Here is a 21909-nt window from a genome sequence, read left to right as displayed (position 1 = left end):
ACCGCGGCACTCACCGTCAACCTTGAATTGCAGTTTATTTCATTGTTTCATAAAAGTAGTGGACGTTGAACAATACACAGATGTATGAATCGGCCGATTATTGCTCAACGTCCACTACTTTTATGAAACAATGAAATAAACTGCAATTCAAGGTTGACGGTGAGTGCCGCGGTGCTTTTTTCTATTTTTGGATACTAATATATGAGATAGACTCATTACAGGCAAAGCGAGATATTTCAAGCCTTTATTTCTTATAATTTGGATGATTATGGCTTACAGCTTATGAAACCCCCAAAGTCACATTCTCAGGTCCCCTTTGCTCAGGGGGTATGGATTAATTACCTGACTAGAGTCTGACACTTTGAGCCTAGAATATTCAACATTTTTACAAAATTCTACTTTCAAGTTGCATTACTGAAATCAATGAACTTTTGCACGATATTCAAATTTTTTGAGTTTCACCTGTATAAATTGTGGGGATTCGCTCTGGTAGACAGGGTGTGCGGACACAGTACAGAGGCAAATTACCAGTTCTTAAATCAAACTTCCGTGTTTATTTACATGCAAAGCAAAAACTAAAAGTCACTTTGCAGTCTTGGTGTTAGTTTACACACAATGGAAAGTCCACATAACAAAAATCACCTTGTTGGCAGTTCGGCCTCCAGCTGTCCATAGCAGGCTTTTAGGGGGGCCTGTTTCCCTTACAGAGGGGTCTCAGCCCTCCAGCACGGCACAAGCCTCAGATCCTAGCACACACACCTCCTGAGTTCCACTGTGAGACTGAGGTAATCCCCCCCACCTGGCAGTGCTGGCTGCTTTTTAGGCCTGGAACATGGGGAGTAGTCACCCACCCAGCACTTTGACTATTCCCAGTAAGAGCCGTCCTGGATAAGCTGTCCAGCCATACTAAGTATTAGGTGTCAAACAGCAACTGCTGCTGACACATAAAGAACGTCTCTTACTCCACTGAGGCCAGGAACCTCGGTGACACGTATCTATCATCCACGATGATTCCTTGTACCTTCTTACAATATATATATATATATATATATATATATATATATAATTTTATGTTTAAGTGTATTTTTTATATTTTTGTAATTTTGTTTTCCTGTTTTATATGATCTCTCAAAAAAATATTTGAAAAATATAATTTTTTTTTTCTAATTGATTTTCCCTATACAGAACAGAGCCAGCTGAGCACTTTTTTTTTCACACATCCAGCCGGTCAGATCAATCTCCCGTACTTTGATGATCACAGATGCATGCCTGCAGATCAGTATCTCCCCATCCTTACGCAACGTACATGATATGAATGAGAAGTCTCCAGTATGATCAATGCAGGGGACTGCGCCCATCACTTTTCCTCTCCCTATCTAACAGTTTCATTCAGCCTTGGTCACTCTCTCCCTATAACTTAGAAGACCACGTATTGGGTACGACACCTAATTAAGTCTGGCACAAATTACCTGACTTTTCCCAGGCAGATTTCCTAAACTATTACACTTATTATCAGAGGAACAAAGGCAGGTTTCACATAGAGGAGCAGCTAGAAGAGCGGAGATCATAAAACCAGTGAGGGACCTGAATCTGAATGTGAGGAGCATTGGTTTGCTGTTGATTCCACATATAGTATCTAAGCCTTTGAATGGTGCAGGCCATTATATAAGGGACTTATATATAAGGGACTGACGGATTGTAGGACCGGTCTACATAAGATGCCAGGATGCTACATTGATGCCATATGTTAATGTTATGTCTCAGAGACTAAAGGTTATGGATCCTAAAACACAATCAGTAACAAGGCGTGCACTTGCTATGGTGTCTTCTTGGGTGGCAGGGGGACCTTTAGGCACTCCCAGGCAGCAGCACACAGGTGTCACTGCTACCTTTACACCCTCTGTAGCTATATCCCTTGTCGGTCTATAGAAATTTGTGACATCCAATATGTCAATCATGGGCATCCATGGATTAGACCCCCACAGAGACCTCAGATCAGACCACCAATGTTAATTAGACCCCAGCTCAGACCCCTAATTTCATCTTAGCTTAAACCCCCGGTCAGTCCTCACATCCTCACATCAGACAACCTAATATAAATTAGATCCCGGCTCAAACCCCCAATCAGACATCAGATCAGACCCTCAATGATAACTATACCTTAAATCAGACCATCAATGTTAATTAGACCCCCGATGTTAATTACATCTCAAATCAGACCCCCAGGGTTATTTAGACCTCAGCTCAGACCCCCAGACCTCAGAATAGTCCTCCAGTGTTAATTAGACCACAGCTCAGACCCCCAATCAGACCTGAGATCAGACCCCCAATGTTAATCAGACCTCAGGTCAGACCCTCAATGTTAATCAGACCTCAAATTAGACACCCAATGTTAATTACACCTCAGATCAGACCTCCAGTGTTAATTAGACCTCAGCTCAGATCTCCAGAACTCAGAATAGTCCTCCAATGTTATTTAGACCACAGCTCAGACCCCCAATCAGACCTCATATCAGACCCCCAATGTTAATTTGACCCTAGCTCAGACCCCTAATGCGACCACCGCTCAGACCCCCAATCACACCTCAGATCATAACCCCAATGTTAACTAGACATCAGCTCAGGCCCCTAATCAGACCTCACATCAGACCACCAATGTTAATCAGGCCTCGGCTCGGACTCCCAATCTGCAATGTTAATTAGACCTCAGCTTAGACCCCAATGTTAATCAGACCTCAATAATAAATAAATTAACCCACCTTTCCTGCTCCAGACTGCACCACCACTCTGGAAATCCAGTGCTCTCCCTGCCGTCCTGTGCTTTGACCCGACGTCGCACAGTGTGAGGTTACAGAACGCACCCATGTCCTCAAGTTATGTGCAGAAGATGACCAGGGAGTGGTGAGTAGGGCCAGGACAAGGAGCACTGCACTCACCACTCCGTGGTCCTAATGTACTAATGAGTGCTTCCACAATGGAAGTGGTCATTAGTATTCGCCCTTCGCCCTATGAGATGTACATTTTCGCCACTTTTGGGGGAAAAAGTGCGTCTTATGCAGCGAAAAATATGGTATAAAAAAAAATTCTGGAGATCCAGGCAACTTTCTACCACACGTCTATTTATGTTGCGCCGAATCGCACAGATTTCCTTGTTCCTCCCTCATTTTTTATCTGCGGTTGAAAGTTTAACAAGAAGATCACTCAATTTTCCTTTATTAGAGAATTTTTATCAGCAGCTCCGAGTCATTCAGTTGCTATGTGGACGGCTTTGATGGCGCTGGTGAGTACTTTACATAACAATGGATTTCAGTCACGGATTGTCATAGCCTTTAAAGCTGGGAGAGTTGCATCCAATTGCTAGTGTAATAATCAGAGGAACGAAGGAAGGAGGAAAAGAAAAGTTATTTCCAGAAGCATTTTGTGCAAATTCTCATTAAAATAAGTTATTTGTCTGTGGTGGTAAAAGACAGCTTGTTACCGAACTTAGCCCCACAATCACCACGGAGAACGGAGAGGGCGAGCAGGCCTCATGTATCAAACCAATCAGAGCCCATCAACCAATCAGAGCCCAGCTTTCATTTCTTCAACTGCTCCAGAAAAATGAAAGCGGAGCTCTGATTGGTTGCTATGGGTAACAAAGATACTTACCAGTAGCCACTTTTGATAAGTGAGGCCCAAGTACTTAGGTAGCCTAATGTCGATAGGATATAGTTGCCAACTCTCCCACATCTCCTGGGAAAAGGAGAAACCTCCCGGATTCCTGGAAGAGTTGACAAGTCTCCTGGCTGCCTGGAAAGCCACCCGACATCTCCAGAAGAGCTGCCCTAATTACCTTCATCCAAACATATACATGGAAAGGGAGCCTACTGGGAAAGCCGGCATGGCTGGTGGTATGCAACGGTAAAGGGGGCGGGATATATATTGTAAAGGGGGGAGTCATATGGAAAGGGAGCATGACTATGAGGTAACAAAAAATCCAACGGCGCACTGCAACCTCCCCCTCCCCTTCCACTTCAACTCTACTACTTTAGTGCATTTTGAAGGGTTTGCTTGCATCGTGATTTATGCCATACTTTTCTGTTGATTTACATTTTATATGCTACATCCCTTTTATTTGCACTGAATTATGGAAAGGGTTAATGCACAGCCAGTTCATACAAAGAGACTTTGGGAATTTCCAGTCTGTGTACTGAGTTTGGACCCAGCGATCACGTAATCGCCGGGCGTCTTGGGGGCAGAGGAGCGCAGAACAGCAGGGTAAGTCGACCCTGATCAGCCCTGCCTTGTACAAATTCCCCACAGCAAGCTGGTTTCCCCTGTAACTGGGGCTCCTCTGGCGGACAAAAAATATATTAAAAAATTATATATATATTTTTTAAAACACTATAAAATAAAACATATAATAAAATACAAATACAATTGTGGGACATATTATGTGTCAACAATATATTAAAAATTAAGTTGTTTGGTCGTTAAGGCCTTTTCTGGCTTGGTCATCAAAGGGTTAACCAATAGTCACTCTCACCGCTAGTAAGGGACAGTGCTTACGGGTTATTACATGGAGCCTGTAACTGGGGGGCAGGAGGAGGTAATAAGCAGTGAGTGTCGTCCTCTACAGTGAAGAAAAGCGCTGAGTTATGTATAGGACGCAGGATGGAAGGGAATGTCACCACTTTTCTGGGGTTTTCCGGTAAAAAAAGATTTTTTAACAAGTTCCTGCAGCATGGCCCCTGAAATAGAAGACTCATACTTACCTGCTCCCCGCCGCCCCGGTCCTCCGCACTGTACCCGCTGCCTTCATCTTTCTGTCCTTGCACTGTTTACATCTGGCAGTGCATGGGCATAGTCATACACCGCTCCAGTCAGTGATTGGCTTCAGCAGTGACATGCTGCTTGTGGCCACATCACCGCTGAAGCCAGTCATTGGCTGGAGCGGTGTATGTGACCATGGCCATGCACTGTCAGGTGAAAACAGTGCGGGGACCGGAAGATGGAGGCAGCGGGAGCAGTGCGGAGGACTGGAGCGACGGGGAGCAGGTAAGTCATTTTTACTGGGATAATACCTTTAAGCCCCTATTACACAGCACGATATTCGGGGCAATTACTGGGATCAAGTCTTCATAGGAACGCTTATTCCTGATATCTGGCTGGTATAATCAGGCCAAGTGATTCCTTGTTTATTTCCTGATTTGCATATTTTATCAGAATTAGAGATGTACAATTATCGTCAGCGCATAATCAGGGATGGGCTACCAATTATCAATAGGACTGATTGAGGGAGGAATGACTCTGGTAGTGATTATTTCTCCCCAGTCACTTTGCATTGGTTTGTGTAATAGGCCTAAGCAAATGAGCGGCGGTCGACTTTTTTTTTTAGCGCAATGTGACAATGCGGTGTAGTACCCCAGAGTGGCACTACCATTTCTACACCCTGCTACTGTCTCTAGTAGGCTAACAATAATGTCATCTGTGTATTTATTTCAGGTCCTCCTACATTGTGCATTCATAATATTGCTACGAAACTGTTATGTTCATGTACTGTGCCTGGTTCACCTGCCATTGCCAGCGGATATGGCAGAGAGATCTTTAGATAGAATGGAACTTACCATTGCATTCTCACTCTTTTGGCCAAAAGTGGGCTAGTTCTGCTTCCTACCAAGGGAAGAGTTGCAGGAAGTTCTAGTTAGTTCTAGTCCAGTGTTGGAAGCGGATGAGACATGAAAGATGTAGCAGTGAGGGGAAGGTTTCCCTTCCTGCAGCAGGAGTCACCCAGAGCACCATGACTCCTTGCAGATTTACAGATTAGTGTGAGGGGGTCAACAGGCAAAGGCACCCCACTCCCAAGGTACCAGAACAGTTAACAAGTCCAGTAATATGACTGAAGCTGAGTTTAGCACAGCAGAGAGACAAAGTAGAATATTCAAGTTTGCCTGCCAGTTTACACCAAAACCTGCTGGAACCAAGAAAAAGACCGAATATTGTCTGGATGCAAGTTTATTCAAGTAAAGCTGTTGAACTTTCACCAAGTCTGGACTCAAGTTATTCTCCCCTTTAATGCTTCAGAGCCTAACCCTGGGGATCAACAGTATCCAGGTAGGAGTACCATGACACACACAGAAACTATAAAGGCCGCACCACACCACTCGGCATTTCTATAAACCTAGGATGTGATCGGCCCATTGCAGCGGCCCTCAGACTCAAAAAGTTTTTGCACCCCTTCTTTACATAGATATCAGATTGAACAACTATAAAACACTCACCTGAACAAGCCTTGAGGAATAATAGACTAGCGAGCTATATTGTGCATGATGAGGACCAAACTAAGGATTTACGATACAATTGGTGGCCATTTTCATACATTACAGAATTTAGTACAATACATCTCATCCCTATGGATTTCTTTCCTTTGAATTGCGTTAGCTGTGATTCCGACATAAAGAGAACATGTGCTGCCGCAATCATCCGTATTAAAGCGCTTGAGGGTATTCTCATGAAAAGACCGACGTGTCACAGATAAAACTGCCATGAATGTGGGTTTTTTAAAGCTATGCAGTTAAACGTCTATTCCAAAAACCACAATTGTACAGCATTTATTATAACCTACCACCTAACCACCCAAGCCTCCTCAGATAGCCCGTACCTCTTCTCCTCCACCTGTTTGCATGTTTTTATGCTGATACATTATACATCTTCGATTCTTCTCCCTTTTCACCGAGGATCCTAAAACAAATCTATGTAACATGGACACAAAAGTTCCAGTGACAACTTGAGGACACCTAACTAATGGTGGTCACCCAGACAGAAGAAAAGCTGTTGGAAAGCAACTGGTAGTAACACATTGCTGTCATACTGCGTAGTGATGAGCAAAGTATTCAAAAATTTTATTCAGCTGCTTCGCCGAATTTTACAAAAAAATTAGCTTACTTTGTCACGAAGCACATTTCTTTGTAAATAGGGGGCAAAATTACAGGGAATGTTGATTGCGGCACTCCCCATCATTGTACCCCTCAGATGCCGCGTTCATAGCTGATCCCGACATCCGCCATTGATATTACAGTGTAAAAAAAAAAAAATGAAAATCATACTTACCTCATCCATTTGAGCGCGAAAAGCCAGCCGCCACCGCCATCTTGATTGAAGATCTAGCGCAAAATCTCACACAGCCCATGATGGCGTCATCATGTTGTGCGAGAGCTTCAATCAAGATGGTGGCGGCCGGCTGAGGTGAGGTTAGTATGATTTTTTTTTCTCTCTGCCATTCAGGGAAAATTGCTACCACGAAGCACAAGGAAAGTTGGCTTTGCGGCAAATCGAATTTTCCCTGAGGAAAACATTGTGGAGTTCGATTTGCTTAGCACTAATACTGCACCATTTTTCTTGCAAAAATTATAATGAGGACTTTTATTGTTCATCATAAAAGAACAATGGTGTTCATGGGAACACAATTTTAGGGTCCGTTTAAAGGAATTTTCTGGTAGTTGGATATTGATAATCGGAGATCCAACTCCAGACATCCCCGCCAATGAGCTATTTGAAGAGCCCACCGTGCTCAACGGCCATGTAACTTCACGCCCATGGGTCATGTGCAGCTCAGACCCATTCAAGTAAATGAGGCTGAGCTGCAATACCAAGCACAGCCATTATCCAATGGACGGCGCTGTGCTTGGTAAGCTGTGAGGGGGCTGTGAAGTGCCACGGTCTCCTCAAAAAACTGATCAGCGTGGGTTCCAGGTGTCAAACCCATGCCGATCTCATATGGATGACCTATCCTAAAGATAGGTCATCAGTATCCAACTCCTTTAAGTTTCGATGCCCCCTAATCTATCAATTATAATCCTCTGTTTCCAAAAAAAAACTCCCATTAGAGTAAAACAATAACTAGACGATAGGGAGAAGGGAGTACTAATTGGTCCTTCCCCTTTAATTAATATATTACCTTCTACTATATATTCCTTATAACTTGGTGAGTTAGAAATAGCTAATTAACATATACAAAGCCATTGTTCTGTGTCAGGTGACCACCAGACCACATTCCATGGGGGTTAACTCACCGGACATGCATACCCCACACTGGACATCCTTAGGAGGAGGGGCTGAGAGGTATAAACCTTTGTGCACAAAGACAAAGAACTTAGGTCTTCTGAGAGCATCATCCAGGTAGATGTTGTAGGTCACTATTTCTCTCTTGTATTACGATGGGGCATTGGCCATGTATTACGTGGATAGCATGGCGACAGGAGTTTCCCCATATTGTGTTGCAGGCCAGGTGACTGATTATTATTTATTCTGTGTGTGATTTGTCTGTTTTACCTTATATTTAATCACTCTTGGTAAATATTTTTATCACTTAGCCTGTGTAAGCCTATTTATTCTCAAAACTTCATTCACATTAAAACACCCACCATCCACTAGGTAAGTATATAGAAGAGCAAAAAGATCCAAAAATGCAGATTATATCCCTTTAATACAACAGTTTTGTGATTTTTCTGTATTCTGCTTATCATATGTGATTTGGCGTACAGACCATACAAATGCTAACAGGTGGTCTAACTAGCTGTAGATGTAGTAGATGCACCTGCATATTTTTCTTCAAATTTCCAATCATTTTGGATGCGGGAAACCTAATGAGAAATTTTTCCTCAGAATTACTGACATCTTTGCTCATGCCATGCACAGTAAAAGCTGCGTTGTACTTCTTTTTCACTCCGGCATGTTGGATTGTGAGTTAATGAATGCACATTTTGCTATTAAATCAATGGAGTCATGAAATATGAATAGGATGCAGATGAGGGAAGGTACAAAAAAATAAGCGGAAGGACACAAGTGCAGATAGATGACCAACATGAGACCCTACTGTACATAATATTATAACCTGTATCTACCTGGGGGGGGGGGGGGCATTTGATAAAGATGTGGTATTGGCAAAATTGGCAAACATTTCGGACCTCATTTGGCAACTGCCCCTTTGTACATAAGGAGAAGGAAGGGTTCAACAGCCACCACCATGCTTCACTGTAGGGATGGTATAAGGCAGGCGATGAGCAGGGCCTGGTTTCCTCCAAACATGACGCTTAGAACTGAGGCCAAAAAATTCAACGTTGATTTCATCAGACCAGAGAATCTTTCCCACAGTCTGAGGAGCCCTTTAGGCAGCGTTTGTGTGTCTCCAGGCAGCGTTCATGTGTCTTCTATCTGGCCACTCTGCCAATAAAGCCCAAATCAGCGGAGTTCTGCAGTGATGGTTGACCTTCTGGAAGTTTTTCCCAAGGCCCCTCTCCCCTCATTACTTAGTTTGGTGGGTTGGCCACCTCTAGGTAGTCCTGGTTGTTCCAAACTTCTTCCATTTAAGACTTATGGAAGCCACTCTTGGGAAATTTCAGTGAAGCAAAAAAGTTTTTGTACTCTTCTAAAGATTAGTGCCTCCACACACTCCTGTCTCTGAGCTCTACAGGCAGTTCTTTCCTCCTCATGGCTTAGTTTTTGCTCGGATCTGCGTTGTCAGCTCTGAGATCTTATATAGACAGGGCAGTGTCTTTTCAAATTATGTCCAATCAACTGAATTTACCACAAGTGACTCTAATCAAGGTGTAGAAACATCTCAGAGATGATCAGGAGAAATGGGAGCCCCCAGAACTAATTGTCAAGTGTCAAAGCAAACAGTCTGAATACTTAGGTCTAATAAATTAGCAAATTTCTGTTTTCACTTTCTCATTAAGGGGAATTAAGTGCAGAATAATGGGGAAAACTTGAACTTTTTTTTATTTTAGCACAGAAAGCAATATAACAAAATGTGAAAAAAGTGAAAGGGTTTGATAACTTTCCAAATGCATTTTATATTTAAGTTTTGAACGTGTGATAAATAGATCAAAATAACGCTCCAGATACGAGGAACCATGAAAGGTTAAATTGAGGGAAGCATAGCCAAATGTGGAGAGGTAGAAGGCCAAGAGGTAAAGCTTATTGAGGTCCAGTTTTCCACACACTACCTCTTTCAACAGAAGCACCCACCACCAGATTCGACAACCTTGGTGGGGTGTATGTTGTTACCCAGATGTAAGGTCCACATTGGGCACCATTGTGTGTGTGTTATTGGGTTTATCCTCCATTTTTTTAGCATGCCTTGTGAGATGTGGCAGAAAATTTGACTATTCAATGAGGAGGTTGGTGACAGTTCTTGTGGGAAAGGAGTTTGTTGATGTGAGCCCCATTAGATGATGCTTAGGGCCCTTACTTCATAGCTTTTTAGTGTACTATATAAGGTAGTATTTTAACCCAGTGTACCCTATCTAAAAGTCACGTCAAGTCACAAGGTAATGCCGCTGAACTCCCGACAGCTGTGTTCTGTCAAGTATTTACTTAGTTTTTATGTTAATTATTACACTATTTGTCATTTTGATTTATTACTCTCAATGTACTCAAAAATTGCTCAACTAATTACCTGCTTCCCTGAGCACAAACAACCGAGGACGCCCTGTCAGCCTCTCTAATACCAGCCTTTTTTGTAAGTAAATACCCCTCCTCCTCTTGCTCACAGGTGTATTTAATGTGCTCTCCCTTCTTCCTGGAACCAGAAAATTAAAGAGCGATCCATCACAGTCCATCAGTCCAGAGTTGGCAACAAACAATTTGAGGTCTGAAGTTGTCTCTAGAAGGATTCTAGAGCTGGATACAGAAGTCCTAGGGGGAAAATGTACCAAAAAAAATCTTATTTTCTACCCAAATTTTTACTGAAAAGGCAACAAATAATTTAAACGAACAGGCACACTTTCCAAAAACCCACATTTCTTTGGTTCTATTACTGCAGTGGATGTGCAACCACTGTGCCAACCAACAGATTTAACTTCAGGCCATTCCTAAGGACAATATCTGGCACTCTTTAACCTCTATACAAGGATCTGCACTTTTCTGCAAGGGAACCACCAGACCCCTTCCTCTGGAGTAGTCTCTGTGTGGTTGACAGCTGACCCACAGAGACTAGAGACATCAAAAAGTCATGCAGAATTTAGAGTCAGGTAGAGTCTGAGGTTAGTGGAGACAGTGTATGTGCTTATCCGGTAAACGGTCCAAGGTCAGGGCAGGCAGCAGAGTCAATACATAGGTCAAGTACAGGTGAAGTCAAGCAGCGGAGGATCAGAATCCAATAAGCCGGAAGAAAGTCAGTACAAAGGCAGACAACGGAACAGGCATCTCTACAGAATAGTAGCACAATAGGAAAGCTATTGCTCAGGTACCTTCCCACAGGGGAACATGCCTGGAATACCATAAGGTAGTGAGCCATATGCCAGAGCAGATTAGTTTGCACGTGATGGCCACAGAAAGGGGGATCGAGCCAGCAAGAACAGAGCAAACCTGGGAAGAGCAGGAAGTGGGTCCGCTCCACCAGGAAGCTGAAACCCAGGACCAGTAAGTAAAGCAACTGTCACAGAATGTTAGTGGGTGACAGCTGCTATGGTGGCTATTACACCTCCCACTGAAGCTGCAGCAAGCTCAGGGGTGCATGGAGGATGGGAGTTGTAGTGTCTCTGGCAGTGATGACTTTACAGACAGATAACAGTAGCAATCCTCACACTGAGATTCCCTAGGGGCATGTAGTGTGTAGGGACAGTAGGTCGCACCCTTTCTTCACTCGGGGAACACCCTGATGTTGGGGTTTCTGGCTGGTGGTCCCTTGATATTAAGTATTTTGTCAGGGCGCAAGGAGGAGGTGTAGGCGCTGTGACTGGCAAATTGTGCTGGAGTCAGTAACCAGGCCAAATCTAGAAAATAGACAAGTCTCCTGCTAACATGCTGTCACGGTCTCTCCCGTGACAGGAGTCAGAAGATCTAAGAGACTGGCTGCACGTGATGTGATCTGACAGTCTCTTTGGTTTCACTTGTTTATGTGTTGTTGCTGGTTATGACCACACCTCTTGTCTCAGGTGTAGCTTAAGTGGTCAGTCCAACTCCTCTATTTAGTCTGGTCTCACCCATCATGCTATGTGGTTGATAGCTCCTTTCTGGTTGTGAAAGTGCTGGTGTTTGGTTCTCCACTGAGTTCCTACTCGTCCGCGTACTTCTGAGTTAAGTGTCTTTTCCCTATTTTTATTTGTTGTATTCCCCTATCTTTTGGATTTAGGAGTCTCCTATTCCTTCAGCTGAGAAGGAACAGGTCATCTTTGTCCTGACACTATTTCCAGGGCCCATTAGGGTCAGATAGGTCTAAAGGTTCCTGCGTATGAACATTCATACCATTGAGGTCTTTTCATACTGATAGTAGTCAAGGCTCGGTTAAGGGATTCACTAAGTGGTGACCTTTCGCCTTTCCATAGTTTTCAGGCCTAGTACCTCTTCCCTTCCCTCCTGTGTTTGTTGTGGAGTTTACCACCCACACCGCGCCGTGACCTTGTGATCCTAGACAGTCTTTGGATATCTCTTCCTTCTTCCCTCAGGGATTCTCTCTGTTACAATGGTGTTTCACTTGTGCCATTGCTCCATGTATGGGCACCAGCTTCTTATAGGTATGGATTTGTGCTGTTGTTCAATTGCGATTCATATTTCTGCTGTTCTGTGTGTTCTAGCCTCGGTTACATGTGAGTGTGATTTAGTGTCAATATGCTTGTATTGCTTCTCAGTTCAGTATTACGTGAGTTAATGTTCCCTGGTCCTGTGTTTGCCTCTGTTTGACTAATGAGTTTGTTAAAGGGGTTGTCAGCTGATCAGCTCTGATCCTGGACAACCCCTTTAAGTCTGCTATGTATGTCCTAGTTGTGTATCCTGCCCCTGGCTGTGCTGTGTCAGATTTTCTCAGATTCTGTTGGATCGTTGCACATTCTGTCTGTGTCTGGATTATGTGATGTAACTTCTGATCCATTTCTCTGTTTTTCTGCCTGGCCTGCTCCTGATTTGTTTGCTTTCATATACATTTCTGAATTCTGTCTTAAATTCTGTTGACCATGCTCTTGAGTCTGTTCCATGTGTGGGTTGAATTCTGTCCTAGTTCTGTTCTACAATGTATTTCCAAGTTCTAGTGCTTGTCTGATCTGCCTTTCCAAGTTTCTGTATCTGTACCTGCTATGTCTGAACTAAAGTTCTGTGACTGTTCCATCTCCCTAAGTTTCTGCTCATGTATCTGCTATGTCTGAACTGTGTACTGAAATCTGTTCCATGGATTTTGCCCGTTCTATGCCTGTTTGTCCTCAGTCTGGTTCTGTCGTGTTTTCCTTTGTATTCACTTGTGTCCTGGCAGTTCTCTGTCTATGATCTTGCTTGTGTTTCTAGTACCTTGCATGAGCGATTCTGACCAGGTGTGTCACTTGCCAGCTACACCAGGACTATTCCAAGAAGTACCGGCCTGGTAGATCCCTGTATAGGCATAAAGGAGCGGTGAAGAGTTAAAAACCAGGGGTCTGACAGTATAATGCCCTCAGGTCTAGCCCAATGTCAAACTGGTTAGTTTGCACAGTGGTTCCACAACCATTGTCTGTAACACTGTCCTTCACAGAAATAATGTTTCTCCTGGAGAAATAGTCTCCTTCCTTGCCTCCAGCTTTACACAAGCTCATAGACAACTGCTTCGCTCACAAGCCAAGAATAAACTAGCATCTGTCCTGAATGGCAAGGAGAGATAAACTTGAAGTGGCTGCTTCAATACTAACTATAAAGCTCGTCACTCACAGGGGGAAGCTAGTTCCCTCTGCTGAGTCAGGGCATAATAAAAAGGGATCTTTCCAGGTCTGGGGAAATCACCATCTGTCGATGGAGAACACATGACCGCTGCAACCAATTCCAGGCCACAGCAGTGACCTGCTCCCCTTAGGCCACGAAAACTGGTCATGTGATGCAAGGGGAACAGTGGCCTGTGGCCTGTGATTGGCTGCAGCAGTCATGTGTTGATCTCAGAGCAGCAGCAGGGAAAGGAAAAGGCAGCCTGAGAGAACCAGACAGGAAACCCACCGGCGGGGACTAGTTAAGTATGATCTTCTTCACCACAGGTCGGCCACTCTGGGAGATATGTCTGACTCTTGAGTAACCCCTTTAACTTAACAGTGCCACCTATAGACATCTTGTGGGAATACATACATAGCATAATGCAAAGAATTAATCCTTTGAGTAAGGTACCAAATTAACACTTTGTAGGACCCCAGTTCTCTAGCTGCAGACAGATCTAGCCCTCAAAAATATGAAACCTTTTCCAATTTTCTCCTTTTGATTGAAGTCAAAGTGACTCCGTGTGTGTGGCGATCAGAATTGTAATTAGATTGTGTTTGCAGACCAAGGCCATTTAGGAAGGTGCTGAAGTGCAATCCTCCCTCCATCGCTGCATATGTTTGAAAGGCTTCGACTATTTGCATGCTTTTGATATTTCCTGGAGCTCCGAGCAGTCATCTTTCTCTTTAATCTCCAGCGAATTTCCTTCTCAGTGATGTAAAGTGCACAGGTTGTAAACAGATTTAGAAAATAATAATTCTGTGTATCGTTAATATACCGCTAATCGCTGCCATACATTATTCATTGAGCAGTGGTATTTCTAAAGCAAGACCCGTGAGCCCAAAAATAAGCCAGCAATCAATATTAAAGACCATTGCCCTTTATGTGGATCTAGTGGGTATGAGAGTCTCTTTGCAGTATCACTTCAAGGGACGGTATCTCTTTAAGAAGAAGGCGCTCAGTCGTCCCCATTCCTTCACTCTAGCTCCAATCCAAAGCTGGATGAGATGACTTCCTATGTTAAATTGTCTTCAGCTATTTTTGAGAGTTATCTGTACCTGAGAAACCTGGTTGATGCCCAATCTGGCCACCACTAGTGGTGGAAACAGGGGGAAAAAATAGGCCTCCACAGCAAAGATCAAACTGGCGTTCCCATCAAGATTCAAAATTTTGTCATCTAGGGCAAAGTTTAAACAGGACCCCCATTATCATTTTTGCTACCTAATACACAAGGACCCAAGGTTTCTTCCACCCCACCCCATTCCTTGGTCCTTAGGTCAATTTCCTCACCCCCTTGGCTACTGTCATTGAAGTTCCACCAAGGAGGAGAGCATAGGTTCTCACCATGACAGGACCCTTCTATTTTGCATGGCCTATCTCTATGTTATGTGCGCCCTTTCCCCGTTTCAGCACCCATAGGAGCTGACGCCCACTTTCCATGGCATCCTTACCAGACACGCCCCAGTTTTCTATAAATAGGGAATGCCGCTGCAAAATTAGGTAGATTTGCCTTTCAGAAGCCTTGAAAAATGTGGACATCAAAGCCTGTGTAATGGGAGCTCATACCACCTGCATTACCCAGCAGGGGCAGCAATGAGCACTGGCAGAAGCTCCTCCCAGGGCAAAGAGAATTTGAAATGTTCTCCATTGTAATGGATGATGGGAGTTTTCTTTTTCAATAATTTGTAGCTCAGAAACATTGACCGCATCATTGCCGACTTTTGTGACTCGCAAGTAGAGTTGCCCTTTAATTGCATCCAGATTTAGGAACTCCTGGATCCGTCAGGCATTGGTTTCACATGATGAAAGAAGAGTAAATCTCTAATCTCGATGCCCCCCCCCCCCCCTTCCTTGTCATCACCGAGCTCTTGTCTTAAGATCACAGATATTTCATTAGTTTTTTGAGGGACTGATCTACATAATTATTATTTGTGCGAGGTCGGGGCGCACTCATTGCAATGTTAGCATCATCCTTTCTGTAATAACCCAAACTATATACACTGGGAAGGTTGGCGGCACGATTCGACCTTCAATTATCCCGGGTCATAAACTGAATGGCTACCATGTAACATCCTTGGCAGTTTAATAATGAGAGAACGCAACCTGCGTTCCCTGTCACAGGACGTCAAGAAGTGCTAAGTGGCGAGAACGGCGGCGAGCGGTTAAAAAGCAGCTACAGAAATATTTGTTTTCACCTATCACCCCCATCATTCTGAGCCAGGAGAGTAAATAAACATGTCATAGAGGGTAGGATATAATAGAGTTTGTGCCTGTATCGATTAATCAGCTATACACTGATGTAGCTGAGCTGAGTTTGTCTTTCGGCATGCCACATTGTGAATTTAGGATGAGTTACATAGGACTGCAGGTTCTGTTCACATCAGCAGTTAGTTCCATTCCTTTAGGGTTCTAGGAACCTCCATGGGGACCCAATCAACCCATTATAAGGCAAGGATTGGATGGGATATGCTTGAAAACGGATCGGTCATTCCTGCCTGTACATGCATTCTCAAACACGGTGCATGCCCAAGTATGCAAATGTCAGGCCCTGCTGCCATCGATGAACCACCAGAGCAGGATAATCGCCTACTCTTCTGGATGGTCTCTCAGATATTCCAGGAGTCAATGTCACGTGGATGAGGTTGAAGCCTGGAGAGATGAGTGACCCACTGGACACCAGGTATGAAATCTCAGCTACCAAAGGGATCAATGTTAGCATCCCCTGTGGTCTACCTCAAGGAAGGGGTTGTAGGTTTTAGACCAGTTGGGATATAACATGAACCCCTATAATGAACTAGACCACCAGGGATACCATTAAAGACTTTGCCACTATAGACCTCCAAGGGAATTACATTGGGCTCAGAGTGGCTAAAAAACTTAAAAACACTGCACTCACCTCACCAATCCCCTGTCGTTCCGACACAGCCTGAGTCTCAACGTATAGAAAATGTCCACCGTTGTAGCCAGTGATGGGCTGATGGGGAATTTCCAGGCCTATCTTACATATTGAGACAGGAACAGAAAGTAGGGAGCAGTGGGGTCCCAATCAGAATGGCAAAGGTGGGGAATCGGTGAGGGAAGCAGTGTTTTTTTTATGTTTTTAAGCCACTGTGTGCTCGATGTCACCAATTATTTTCCATGCTGAAAAACGCCATTAAAGCTTTTATTGCCCTAGAACACTATGTTGATGCTGATGTTAATCCCTTCACCACCTAGACCACCAGAGATGCTGATAATAATCCCTTCATAACCTAGACCACCAGAGATGCTGATAATAATCCCTTCATAACCTAGACCACCAGAGATGCTGATAATAATCCCTTCATAACCTAGACCACCAGAGATGCTGATAATAATCCCTTCATAACCTAGACCACCAGAGATGCTGATAATAATCCCTTCATAACCTAGACCACCAGAGATGCTGATAATAATCCCTTCATAACCTAGACCACCAGAGATGCTGATAATAATCCCTTCATAACCTAGACCACCAGAGATGCTGATAATAATCCCTTCATAACCTAGACCACCAGAGATGCTGATAATAATCCCTTCATAACCTAGACCACCAGAGATGCTGATAATAATCTCTTCATAACCTAGACCACCAGAGATGCTGATAATAATCCCTTCATAACCTAGACCACCAGAGATGCTGATATTAATACCTTCATCACCTAGACCAGTGGTCCCCAACCTTTTTTGCACCAAGGACCTGGTCATGCAAGACAATTTTGCACCAGGGATCGGGTGATGGGGGAAGGGGGCCGGGGTTCTGGGGCGGGGCTTAGCTGGTAGGCGGGGCTTAGCGGTTGCTAGTCGGCGCTGACTGATTCACGCACATCACAAAATGCAAGGTGCATATTTAAATATATAACACTATATAACGACTATATAAACTGACTAGGGTCTCTGCTGCACTGGTCTCTGCTGCACTGGTCTCTGCTGCACTGTATTGTATTTTTCGCCCTATAAGATGCACCTAGGTTTTAGAGTAGAACAATAAGAAAAAATATTTTTCATTACACCTCAGGTCAGACCAGCAATCAGACCCCCAATGTTAATCAGACCTCAGATCAGACACCCAATGCCTCCGAACAATCCCCCAACCTTTAGCCATCTATCAGCCGCCATGCAGCCATCAGCCCCTTATGTCAGCCATCAGCCCCCCATGTCAGCCATCAGCCCCCCATGTCAGCCATCAGCCCCTTATGTCAGCCATTAGCCCCCCATGTCAGCCATCAGCCCCTATTGTGAGCCATCAGCCATATGTGAGCCATCAACCCTTATGTCAGCCCCCCCCCCCCAAAAAAAACAAAAAACACTTACCTCTCCTGCTCCTGGTCACCATAGCGATCCTCTTCATCCTGCTGTCGGCTGTGTATCGCAGCACACAGTGTGAGGTCACAGAGCGACCTCACACTGTGCGCAGCCCTGCACAGCCGATAGCCGAGCCGAGGACCAGGAAGCGGTGAGTACAGATCCTTCACCGCTTCCTGGTCCTCCTGTACTAATGAGCACCGCATTAAAGACTGCCCTGATCGCCGCGGCCCGGCAAACAATCTTCCAGGGCCCGGTCCTGGGCTGCGGCCCGGTCCTGGGCCGCAGCCCGGCGGTTGGGGACCGCTGACCTAGACCACCAGAGATGCTGACATTAACCCAATAACTGTCCTAAACCACCCAAGGATATTATCAGTAAACCCTTCACTTCTGTAGACCACCAGAGTTATTGCCATTAAAAGCCTAGCCCACCAGGGATATTACTATGATTCTGCTTCCCTCATAGACCCTAGGGAGGCCAGAGTTTGCCAAAGTCGAGGGGTTGGCATTGTGTACCTGGATGTATATCTGAACCCTGTGTGGCGCATGGCATATGGCTGCCATATGGTTAATAATTTGGGTGTAATATGGCAATATTTACCTGGTGGTGTTTGGGATTGACCACATTAGAGGTGGCAGCACCAGCTTTCAATGTTGCAGATTTGGAGGAGGGGGTTATGCTGCTGGCTGTCACATTGCCGATGACCGCCCGCAACGTTACTGTAGAGGCAGAATTAAAAATAGCGGGGGGGGGACAATATTGTTTCTTTTAAACCCAGACAACTTCATTCTGATCGCCTATTAACTTTTCAACTCGAGCTCCACAGCGATGACGCCAGCACCATACATTGCTGAGCCATGAGTTTTGTACCTCGCCCATGAGTCGCTTGCAGAGGAGGCGCGAGGTTCATTGTGCGACTGTTCTGCAATAACAGCTATTTTTAAGGACAGATCAGTCAATCAGCCTCTTCTTGCCTGTTGTGCATAACCTGGGACTAGTCACAAAGTTAATGCACCGGCAAGACAAGCTGATGAGTTAGTGACAGGTTAATTGGGCACCATGCAAGAGGCGCACAGGTTCTAGCAATCCTTGCATTTCCAGCTGATAGGAATACAATAGCTTTGTACAACCCCCTTCCTTTGCTTTGTTGGACTTTTTCTAAGACTTTTAATAGTAATGATACCTGCAAAAGTTTTACATTATTACCTGTGGATAAAGCCCTCCGGGCTCTTATTTGACTATTCAGAAGATCAGTTAATTGTGCTGCCTCAACAAAGAGTACCCCTTTAATTTGAGATTCAGATTCCAATACATCTTCCTCCCTCCAGCATACAGCGGATATAGGGTACATTCACACGACCACGTGACGACCCATTTTATTAACTGCCCTTTTCAGAACCAGTGCCATCTATGGGGCAATTCACATGACCATTCTATTAACGGCCAGTGAATAGCGGCTGTCAACAAATAGGACATGTCTTGTTTCTCGTCATCTTGACTGCCAGACGGACCCCGTGGAAATCAACAGCTGTTTAGGTAGAAGTGCATCCATCTAACGACCATTAAAAACTGGTACATGAGCGGCCGGAAGGCAGGGAGTTAAAAAATATATATACTCACCTTCCCAATGGCACATGCAAAAACACTCGCTCCACACAGGAGGCAGCAGGACCTGAGGTTCCCAGCATTGTGATGTCACATGATCACATTGTGATCGTCAGGTCCTGCTGCCTCCAGTGCAGACTGAGTGTTTCTATGAGTGCCATAGGGGAGGTGAGTATTTTTATTTTTTTGCCATTATCATGGATGGGGGAGGGGCATTGTATAGAGAGATAGATATGGGCATTTTATACACAGGGGGCACAATGGGGGACCAATATATATAACGGGGACACTAGATGTCCGAGGGGCAGTACAGAGGGGCATTATATATACTGAGGGCACTGTGGGGGGTATTCTCTGAGGGCACTGCAGGGGCTGGGGTTTAAAAAAAAAAAAAGACAATGAAATTCTTCAATCTTTAATGTACAATAAAAAAAACGGATGCACAACAATTGTTGAAAACAATGACCTGATGAAAAATGGCCGTGAAAAAAATGACAGTTTATCCATTTTTAATGAGTTTTTGTATCTTTTTCACTGTTGTTGAGATCACCCCTTTAACCCCTTAGTGACCACCCACATGCCTTTTTACGGAGCCTTAAGCTGATCCGACGCTTTTTCATGGGGGCCCAGTCTAAGCGCTGCACGGGTCCCCTACGCAGCGGGGGGCGCGGCTCTCACAGCTCTCCCTTTACATGCAGCGTGTAATGGCGCCCGCCGCATGTAAAATGACAGAATCGCTCATTTATTCGTAGTCACCACCGAAAAAGTTAATAAACAAGCGATCAAAAAGTGCTATTTACCCCGAAATGATACCAATGAAAACTACAAGTCGTCCCACAAAAATCAAGCCCTCACACAGCTCCGTAGAAAGAAAAAGAAAAGAAAAAAGGGTTTTAATTGCACAAAAATAGTAAAACGTAAAAAAAAAACTATATGTATTTGGTATCGCTGTAATCGTACTGACCCGGGGGAATAAAGATATTATGTTATTTATACCGAAAAATTAACTCTGTAAAATTTATAACGTAAAAACTCTGTGGCGCTATTTTACCCAGAAAGAGTTAATAAAAGTTACGTGTACCCCAAAATGACGCCATTAAAAACGACAACTTGTCCCGCAAAAAAAAAAAAGCTTTCATGCAGCTACATATACGGAAAAATAAAAAAGTTATAGCTCTTGGAAGGCAAAGGAAAAAAGGATGAAAAGCTCTTCGTCAGTAAGGCCCAAAACAGGCTGGTCACTAAGGGGTTAAATGGTCTTGCTACAATGTATCAGTGCATTGGTATCAGTCTGGAGTCCTGACTGCTCAGGGTTATCTAGACCGGATGCAAGACCTCAGCTGTGAAGTAAGTGAACATACCTATTCGCTGACAGCTAGCAGAGATCTTGAAAATAAGAAGAAATTGATGAACAAAGTCCTACTGCCTTCTAATGTGGCGAATTCCTTGAAGCAGGCCGACAATGTAATCCTGCGGATCGATGCAATGGATTTGTGAGAACAGAGGAGAGTGTGACGCACACACGGGAGTCAATGCGACCCTTTAAATTCTTTTACATTCCGACTTCCTGTGAAGACAGAACATAAACTTCTCTGCTCATTTCAGCTGAAGCAGCCGAGCTGCCGCCGATATATAGATCAAATGATTGCGCTCCCAGGTGTTCTCCGCGCCCGATCCTTCCTCGTTATATACGGTTTTCATGTATTAGATCAGAGCGCAAATCTCGCCTCCTGCAGTTCAGCCCCGCAGTTTATCCCAGTGTACGGTAAAGCTTATGCTTTCCAAAGCCACAATCCTATCGTGTCGTTTACATATGAAAATAAACTGCATGGGAGACTAAAGGGTGTGTAGACTTTTGCAATCACTCTTTGTCATTGCTTCGGTGCATGAAAAAGGAGAGAAAAAAATGAGGCCACTTTTGCAAAAACTTTTACAAAAATTACCTACTGTTTGTGCATACAACCCCTTTGAAGATCTATGTGTCTCCATAGTAACAGACAACAAACAAATCCTCGCGGCGAGGTTGTGCTGCGGTTGTACAGGTCGTAGCTGCCTCTAATTAAACTAATGAGACCATACTGTCCAGTGGTTCTGTATTGTTGATGGTCGTGCAGCACCTTCAATACTGCGCAGTCATTAGCAATACAGGTATATTGGCCGGAGCTCTATTTTTCTGATACATAGCTCCAAATCCCCTTCATACAACCATAGAGATATTTCCACCACTAGGGGGGAGCTCACTGCATAGATTAACACAGCTCCCATAGAACTCAATAATGAATGTCTACAAAGAG

Source organism: Bufo gargarizans, chromosome 8 (assembly GCF_014858855.1).
Source record: "Bufo gargarizans isolate SCDJY-AF-19 chromosome 8, ASM1485885v1, whole genome shotgun sequence".
Taxonomy (NCBI): domain Eukaryota; kingdom Metazoa; phylum Chordata; class Amphibia; order Anura; family Bufonidae; genus Bufo; species Bufo gargarizans.
This window is presented reverse-complemented; position numbering follows the sequence as displayed.